The sequence below is a fragment of the Echinops telfairi genome, unplaced genomic scaffold (genome assembly GCF_000313985.2).
Source record: "Echinops telfairi isolate 266 unplaced genomic scaffold, ASM31398v2 ScPeMD7_3533;HRSCAF=4204_1, whole genome shotgun sequence".
Lineage (NCBI taxonomy): Eukaryota > Metazoa > Chordata > Mammalia > Afrosoricida > Tenrecidae > Echinops > Echinops telfairi.
The window spans coordinates 346499-354261 of record NW_022107432.1 but is presented as its reverse complement, the minus strand read 5'-3'; the positions used below and the strand labels follow the sequence as shown (position 1 = coordinate 354261).

Here is a 7763-nt window from a genome sequence, read left to right as displayed (position 1 = left end):
ATCCGGAAGAACTTTATAATCAAGAAGTAATTTTAGATCAAGAAGGCATCCCAGACAGCCCAACTTAAGTCCATGGGTCCAATGCTCTCTGGAGGCCCCTTCATATTTCCACATAGCTGCAAGCTGAAGATACAGAAAGGTGAAGCAGGAAGCAAGGGAATCACAGGTCTATGGGTTCAGAGTCACGTGGATCCAACGTCAGTGGGAACATGGTAGGGGGAAACAGTTTTAGGATCAGCAGCCCACATGAGATCAGTCATGGAGGCTTACATGGAATCCCAGCAAGCAGGAGAGCAAAGAGACAGAGAGTGAGAAGTTCTCACTGTATCTTTTATTAAAAAGCCACACCCCCAAGGAAGTATCACTAGGCTACCACTTGATTGGCTGGTTGGACTCCACCCCTATTTCCACACAGGTATTACATCAAGTTGGCATAAAAATTAACCACCACAATGCTTTTTATTATAAGTATCTTGATAAATTAAAGCATTAGACACTTGTATGTCTGTGCAGGATAACATCAGCAAATTATGTGTAATAACATTTTATTTAGTATTTAGTATTATTTAGTAACATTATTAGAGATAAGATGTGCAAAACAGATAGACAATTAAAGTATGATTCATAATAACTCTAATGTATCATGAGACATAAAATAACTATATCTGGATATTTTTGAGTGTTAACTAGTTAAAGGGCCAGACTAAATTTTAGAAATCATTCTTTATTCCGTTCCTAAAGCCCACTATATCTAACGGGGCGCAGACTCTGTGCCCTTGGCAGATTCTGCATACCACCAACACTGAGGCTCTTCTACTATCACTGCTCTGTCTCAAAGCCTATTGCTTCTGTCACCAAGATTCTTTGTACATTTTGCCTTCTGACTCCACATGTCATCTCTTGTGTGCTCAAATTTAAACTAACTTTTGCTTTAAACATGACATTTTGAAACTTTCTTTATGTAATGGCATAATTTGTCTTTTTTTTTCACCGCTGAAGGCATTTTACCCTTTTCTATCTCATGAAGTTTGTCAAGTCTTAATTCTAATTTCAGAGCTCTTTGCCTAGGGCACTGGGTGGGTTGGGGATGGTAGGTGGAAATAAAGACTTTTTAAAGCTTTTTAAAAACTGTGATGGACTGAAAGAATTTTCAGACAACTAGAAGTTATCTTTCCTAAGACTGGTGGAAAAAGAAAGCCTGAACTGAAAAAGGCAGAAATTGATCAACCTAGAAAGGGTGAGATAGCTTAAAGTGGTAGTACTGGGGATGCTCTATATGCACGTGGACACCAGCTTCTGTCGCAAACGATGTCCACATGGGTATTTGTTGCTGGAAATTGGTAGAGACTGCACAGGATGACATCCATATTAAAGAGCAGATCAAAATGTCAATGTAGGCAAGACTGTAGATCATAATGTGTGATTGGCATCTGTAGAAGTTATCACCGTGGCTTACCAAGTATGTCTGGTTCTCTTTCATGAGACATGGTAGAATTTTCCCCTTTGGAATTTAGAGATGCACTTATCACTTATCACAATGTCCAATGTCTGATGTGAATGAAACTTTCAGAAATAATGAGGGAGTCGTGATGCTTGTTCTTTCCTTCTGCCATGGTTCCTGCAAACATTCCATCAGCCTCAAACCAACCTATCCATGATAGAGAGCAGATCCCTCTTGCTGGCCTGAAATGGATATATCGAATGTCCAAGAAAAAGCTACAGAGACTCTGGGTTTTGTTTCTTGCACTGCATATCATAGACAAATCTGACAAATAACGTAGACTTGAGTTCACAGTGAGTGCCCTGAACATCGGAAGCCCATTCCTTGCTGAAGAATGGGTAGGTAGCTGAAGAATCCAAGGAAAGAATGACACCACTACCAACGAAGAGCATGGCCATTTCCCTGAGTGTTTGGTAAAATATTGGATGGTTGGTGGGAACGGATCCTCTCCAAAAATTGCTTAATGCTAAAATGTTTGCATCATTAGAAATCTCAATGCCATTTTAATAGGAAACAGATTTTAATTTGTGCATTTACAATCCTCCCTTGAAATCACTAGCCACCCAGTGGGAGAAATATGGAGCTTTCTACTCTAAAGAATTACAGTCTCAGAAACTCATAGGGACAGTTCCATCCTGTCTTATAGGTTTGCTAAGGGTCAGCATGGACTCAATGGCAGCGAGTTTGTTTGTTGTTATTAACATCTGTTTGCTAAACATATTTGTTTCTTGAAATCACTGTAACCAATCAGCATAACAGATGTACTTTAACTGTGACACCTCTGACTTTGAAAACTGAAAAATGTGCTCATGCTCCATATCCTGCTCCCTCAGAATGATACTAGTAGGAAAAAAGTAGTAGCAATAATGCCTACCTTATTGAACATGTAAAATATATCAAGCAGCATGTTAAGCATTTTACATGGACCGTCACATTGAATCAGCCCATTCAAATTATGAAGGGCTTATTACTCTCATTTGACAATTTACGAAATTAGAAAGGTTAAAAACAAGCCCCAAGTCACACAGCTGGTAGGTAACAGATCCAGAACACCAACCCGAGTCTGAACGATGCCGATGCCATTGCTCTGTAGAGCCCTCATTAATCACCTCTCACCTGGATAATTGGAACCATTGTCTAACTTCTGTCTCTGCTTCTTTTATGGTTTACTTCTTTCCCTCTTTCTTATTCTAGGTAGAGTGATGGAAGTAATGCACATATGACCTTGTAAATTCCTGTCTTAAAACACTGTGCCGACTCCCAGTTGCCTCTTACATAAAATTTACACTCTTCCTATAAGGCCCTCAATGACAAGACCCTTACTTATCCAGTACAGTCTTCCACTTATTTTTTCTAATTCTAAGCTCTTCTAAGGCTAAGCTACATTTGCTCTATTTATGCTGATAGCCATCTTACTTGATATTGTCTCTTCCATATGCAATGCCTTTCAGAGGAAGACCCAGTCCCCTTCCACAGAAATCTGACTAATAAGACAGTGCTGTTATCACTTGCCTCATGGATATGTTTTCAATATTCCAATATAGGTTATATGCTCTATTCTCCCACAGTTCTTTATGAAGTGTTCTGTCATTATATGCATTATGTGATGCTGGAAGTACTTGGGTCCAAGAAGCAGAAAGGCATGTGTTTGAATAGCAACTCTACCATTCTCTAGTGGAATATCCTTTGACAAGTAATATTTATCCTCTCAAGGTTGTTCATAATAAAAAATATAACTGTGGAACTTGCTACATTTATTTGCATTTAATTAAACTGTGGGAATTATATTAAATAATAAAGAGTTTAGTACAATGGCTGGCACATACATCTCAACAAAATAACACTAAAATGTTATTTGCTTTACAACATTTTAATGATTATATAAATATTAATGTCTGTGCTCCTTCATGTCAGGATAGATGTTGTCCTGATAGCTTCAAGGTTGACAGCTCAAACCCAGCAGCAATTCTATGAGAGAAAGATGAGGTTGTGTGCTCACATAAGGATATACAGTCTCAGAAACCCTATACACTGCATCTCTGGGATATAATTGATTCTTTGGCAGTAGATTTGGGGGTTTAATGTCAGGATCTTTATTTCAGCTTTATAGACACTGTCTAGTATATTATGTCCCCAGTAAATATTTGATAATTGAATAAATAATAAATGAAAACTTAGGAGCATGATATTTTATATACTTAAAGAGAATAACATATAACTGTCTAACTTCTGTCTCTGCTTCTTGTATGGTTTACTTCTTTGCTTTTTTCTTATGCTAGGTAGAGTGATGGGTACATAATGCACATATGACCTTGTAAATTCTTCTCTTAAAAAACTGTGAATTTCCGTTTAGAATTTCACAAATTGGCACTGAAGGTACAGTTGGACAAGAGGAGGGTGATTCTACTCTTGAACTCCAGAGTCACTGCCATGGGGTCCATGTGCACTCCTAGCCACCCTCTGGGACTGGATGAACTGCCCTTGCGAGTTTCTGAGACTGGACCTCTTTGCAGGAGTAGAATCTCACCTTTCCCCAGAAAAGCAGCTGGTGGCTTCAAAGACTGAAGAGAAAATAAAGGAATGCTGGGAGTAAGAAAAGACTTCTTCAATATTATCCTAATAGGGTTAGTGAAGTAAAAATTCTGTTCCCATACCACAGAGGGGGGAAAATTTTTAAACTTATGGACTGAAGAGTTTTGGACAGTTTCCCTGAGCAAAGAGCCAAGGAGTCAATGAGGGAGAAATATCAGGCATGCTGAGCATTGGTCAGGGCCAAGTTGCAGCTGGTTGGTAAAAAGTTTAAGAAGGCCAGGTCTATTTGGCTATCTTTCTGTCTCCAGCATGGATGCACGCATTGAGAAGGTGCTTTCATGACAAAATCTGTGAAGGAGATTGGCAAGGACAATACATAAGGAGGAAAAAATAGGCAGAGTATCAGATTTTAATGTAATTATGTTTTACAGTGAGTAGACCAACAGGTCTAAAAGAGTTAGCACTTAGTATTTTCTATAAATATTTGTTAAAATTTGTTAATGGCTCAAATGTCAGCTATATTATCCCTATAGAATTTAATGCAAAGATGCAGCTCAAAAGCACTAATGGGATATTGCTTTCAACATTTAATACTTCTCCTGGGGGTGGGGGTGGAGAAGCATTTCATGTTCGAGTCAGAAAACTTCTAATTTTCTACTTTCCAAATGTACTCAGAACAAGATTAATAGAAATAAGTAAATGACTTTATAAATAGAGTCAAATTTCCATCCCGTGTTTCACTATATTTAAGAAGTATTAAATTTAGAGAACTAGAAAATGTTATATTGTGAAATGGATCTTTACTAGAACTTGTCTTTGGAATCCCAAAAGTACAAAAGACATAAGAAACTCAAGTCTATTTAGAGAATTAACATATATGAACATAATCTACCTTCATATGATAAAACTGACAGCCTCTTCAACAAATTAATCCAGACATGTGTTTTGGTTGTTTGTTTTTTTGCTGACTTCACTCTGGCTTCATAAGTTTTGTGTTAGTCCAGGTAGACTACAGAAACAAATTTCATGGAGACTCATATGTGTATAAGAAAGAGCTTTATATACAAGAGTAATTGAATATTCAGAAAACATATAAGCCCAGTCCAGGTCAAGTCCATAAGTCTGATATTATCCCATATGTCTGATAGCAATCTATAAAGCCCTCTTCAGACTCACAAAACACATGCAATGATGCTGAATGCGGGAGTCACAGGCCAGTGGGTGGGAACTCTTGTGGATCCAGTGGTGCTGTAAGCATCTCAGAGCTGATAGGGGGTCTCCATGTGGCTTCTCCAGGTCCAGGGCTCTCACTGCCATCAGCATGGCTCCATGTGTCTTTTCAGTAGAGTGTTTCCAGGGAGTGAGCAAAGAGAAAGAAGTGTCTGCAGCCTCCGAGAAGGAAATACAGGAGTTTCCAGAATTCTCAGGAGGAGGCCATGCCCATACAGAGGGCTCATTGGTTATATCTTGATTGAAAGGCCAGACTCCACCCCCTCACCCATAATCCTCTCAAATTGACACCAGATTATATAACTATCACAGGTTTTTTACCTGGCATAATGGGAAAGAGCAATGTAGGAGATGCTGAAAAACTAAAAAAGAATGCATAACTACATGGAGATGCATATGTAAAGCCTGGAATTTGGGATATTTTTATCCACATATAGAAGGGGAATTTGAGTTGACTTTGTTTTGGACTGTTTACTTCGACTCTACCAAGCTCATCTGGGTCTCTTCATCATAGGATGCCAGATCCAAAAGAGCTCACAATGAAAACCACCTGGTGAATGAATGGTCTGGTTTGGGTGGTTAGCCATTTAAAATTTTATTTCAGATAAAATCTGGAAAACACTTTAGATCCCTAGATTCTTCTTCTACATGAATATTTACATGCAATAAAAAGTTAAAATTATACTTACCTGCCAGGCGAGATTCCATGATCCCAAAGGTGGTTTTCCCAGGGTGAGGCTCATCCATTGCACTCCGGCTGTGCTGACCCCGGCGATTTCCCCAAATGTGGGAAACTTGACTGCTTAAGGTGTGGTAGTGTGGGACTGCATTTGCGCTATCCCCTAAAAGAAAAAAAAAAGGTACAATTATTTCCAGAATGTTTAGGTGCATTAAAAATGACAAAGTTTGCTAACTCAGTAGTAGTATTATTAATATATATTTTAGTATTCAAATATGCCCTGCTTTGTATGCACCCATATAGGTGTCCCCTTGCATGCATCTGCAAAGCATGCAAAGAGGAAATCATTTTTTTCCCCAAAAGAAAGTTCCCAGGGGAAGAGTTGTTCCACCACATTGCTCTAGGTAGGCAGTGCCTCTCCAATAGACCAAGAAGTAAGTACAACTCCTTAAGTCCCATTATACCCACCTACTCTGGAGAAAGAGAATTTGGAAAATGCCACTAGACAGTCTAGTAATTATTACCTGCAAACTCAGCTTGCCTTCTAATGGAATCAAACATAAGACGTCTATGGCGTATGACCAATCATGGCAATTCCTAATAGGTAATGGGAAGACCCATGGCAGCAGAGTGGTTATGCAGTGTGCTGTGATCCACACATGAGCAATTTGAAACCACCAGCCAATCTGCAGGAAAGATACGAGGCTCTCTACTTCCACAAAAGCTCCAGGCTCAGAAACTCACAAGGGCTGTTCTACCCTCTCCTAGGGTAGCTACAAGCGGGTATTGACACAATGACAGTGGATTTTGTTTTTTGATAGAATGGGGTTTGGGAACTTGAAGCAAATATCTGACATCTAGAAAGATACCCCACATGGACCTTTCTTTATTTCTGTATACGTCTCCCAATTTTCTCTATCCTCCCTTCTATAGCCATCTTCAAGACCACCTGAGTCACCCTGTACCTTTGATGTATTTTCACCACCCTATTGAGAACCATGCTCCACTTTGATATAGAATGTGGACTAAATAGTAGCAGCTCTGGATCAGACAGGTGTTAAGAGAGATTGTTTTCTTTTTCCTAGATATGGTCTAGGTGGGGTCCTGGCACAAATGCTATTTTAAAATTTCAATCACATCACGTTCATAGCAAAGCAGTGCAATGTATAAGGCCAAAGAATAACACCAACTAACATCTTAGTGCCTCAAATGTTAGACTTATTTCTGGGTATATTTGATTTGGTTATTCCAAAAATGGCATCAGTTTCTCCCCACTCAGATTTAGTTCTGAGATACAAAACATGTCATATGCCACTTTTCATTCAGCTCCCCCACTGAAAATCAGGAAATTTTAATGTAGTGTTAGCCTGAGATAGAGGAAATGCACACTGGTTTTGTTTAAAGTAGTTTGTGTTGTAAAAAATATTTAGGTAACGTTATACTTCACATGGTGTCCTTTGATCCAAAGATATATTTGAACAGTGCAAATTACATGAACTTAGAATATTCTCCAAGCATAACTTCACCTTTATTTGGAACTGAATAGCAGACAGTTCCAATTTGTTATCTTAAAAGGGGACCAGAAACAAGAGGTACTGTATAATAAATCAGGGGACTTATGGTATAATAGATTAAGTGTTTGACAAGCATACGATCAATAATTTGAGTCCACAAGCTGCTCTGTATGAGAAAGATGAGATGTTCTGCTACAATAAAGATTACAGTCTCAGAAACACAAGTTCCACTCTGTCCTATCGGGTTGCTATGAGTTGTAATAGACTTACTTACTGGTCGTGCATTTGGTTCAATAAAAAGAGATTC

The 7763-nt window shown here is 38.7% G+C and overlaps 1 non-coding gene across 1 annotated transcript; it reads left to right on the top strand.

Annotated features, from left to right (window-relative positions):
* The first annotated feature begins 5944 nt into the window (after positions 1 to 5944).
* LOC115871200 lies at positions 5945 to 6108 on the top strand. The gene has a single exon (XR_004047155.1). It is a non-coding gene; the product is annotated as a U1 spliceosomal RNA (small nuclear RNA).
* The last annotated feature ends 1655 nt before the right edge of the window (positions 6109 to 7763 follow it).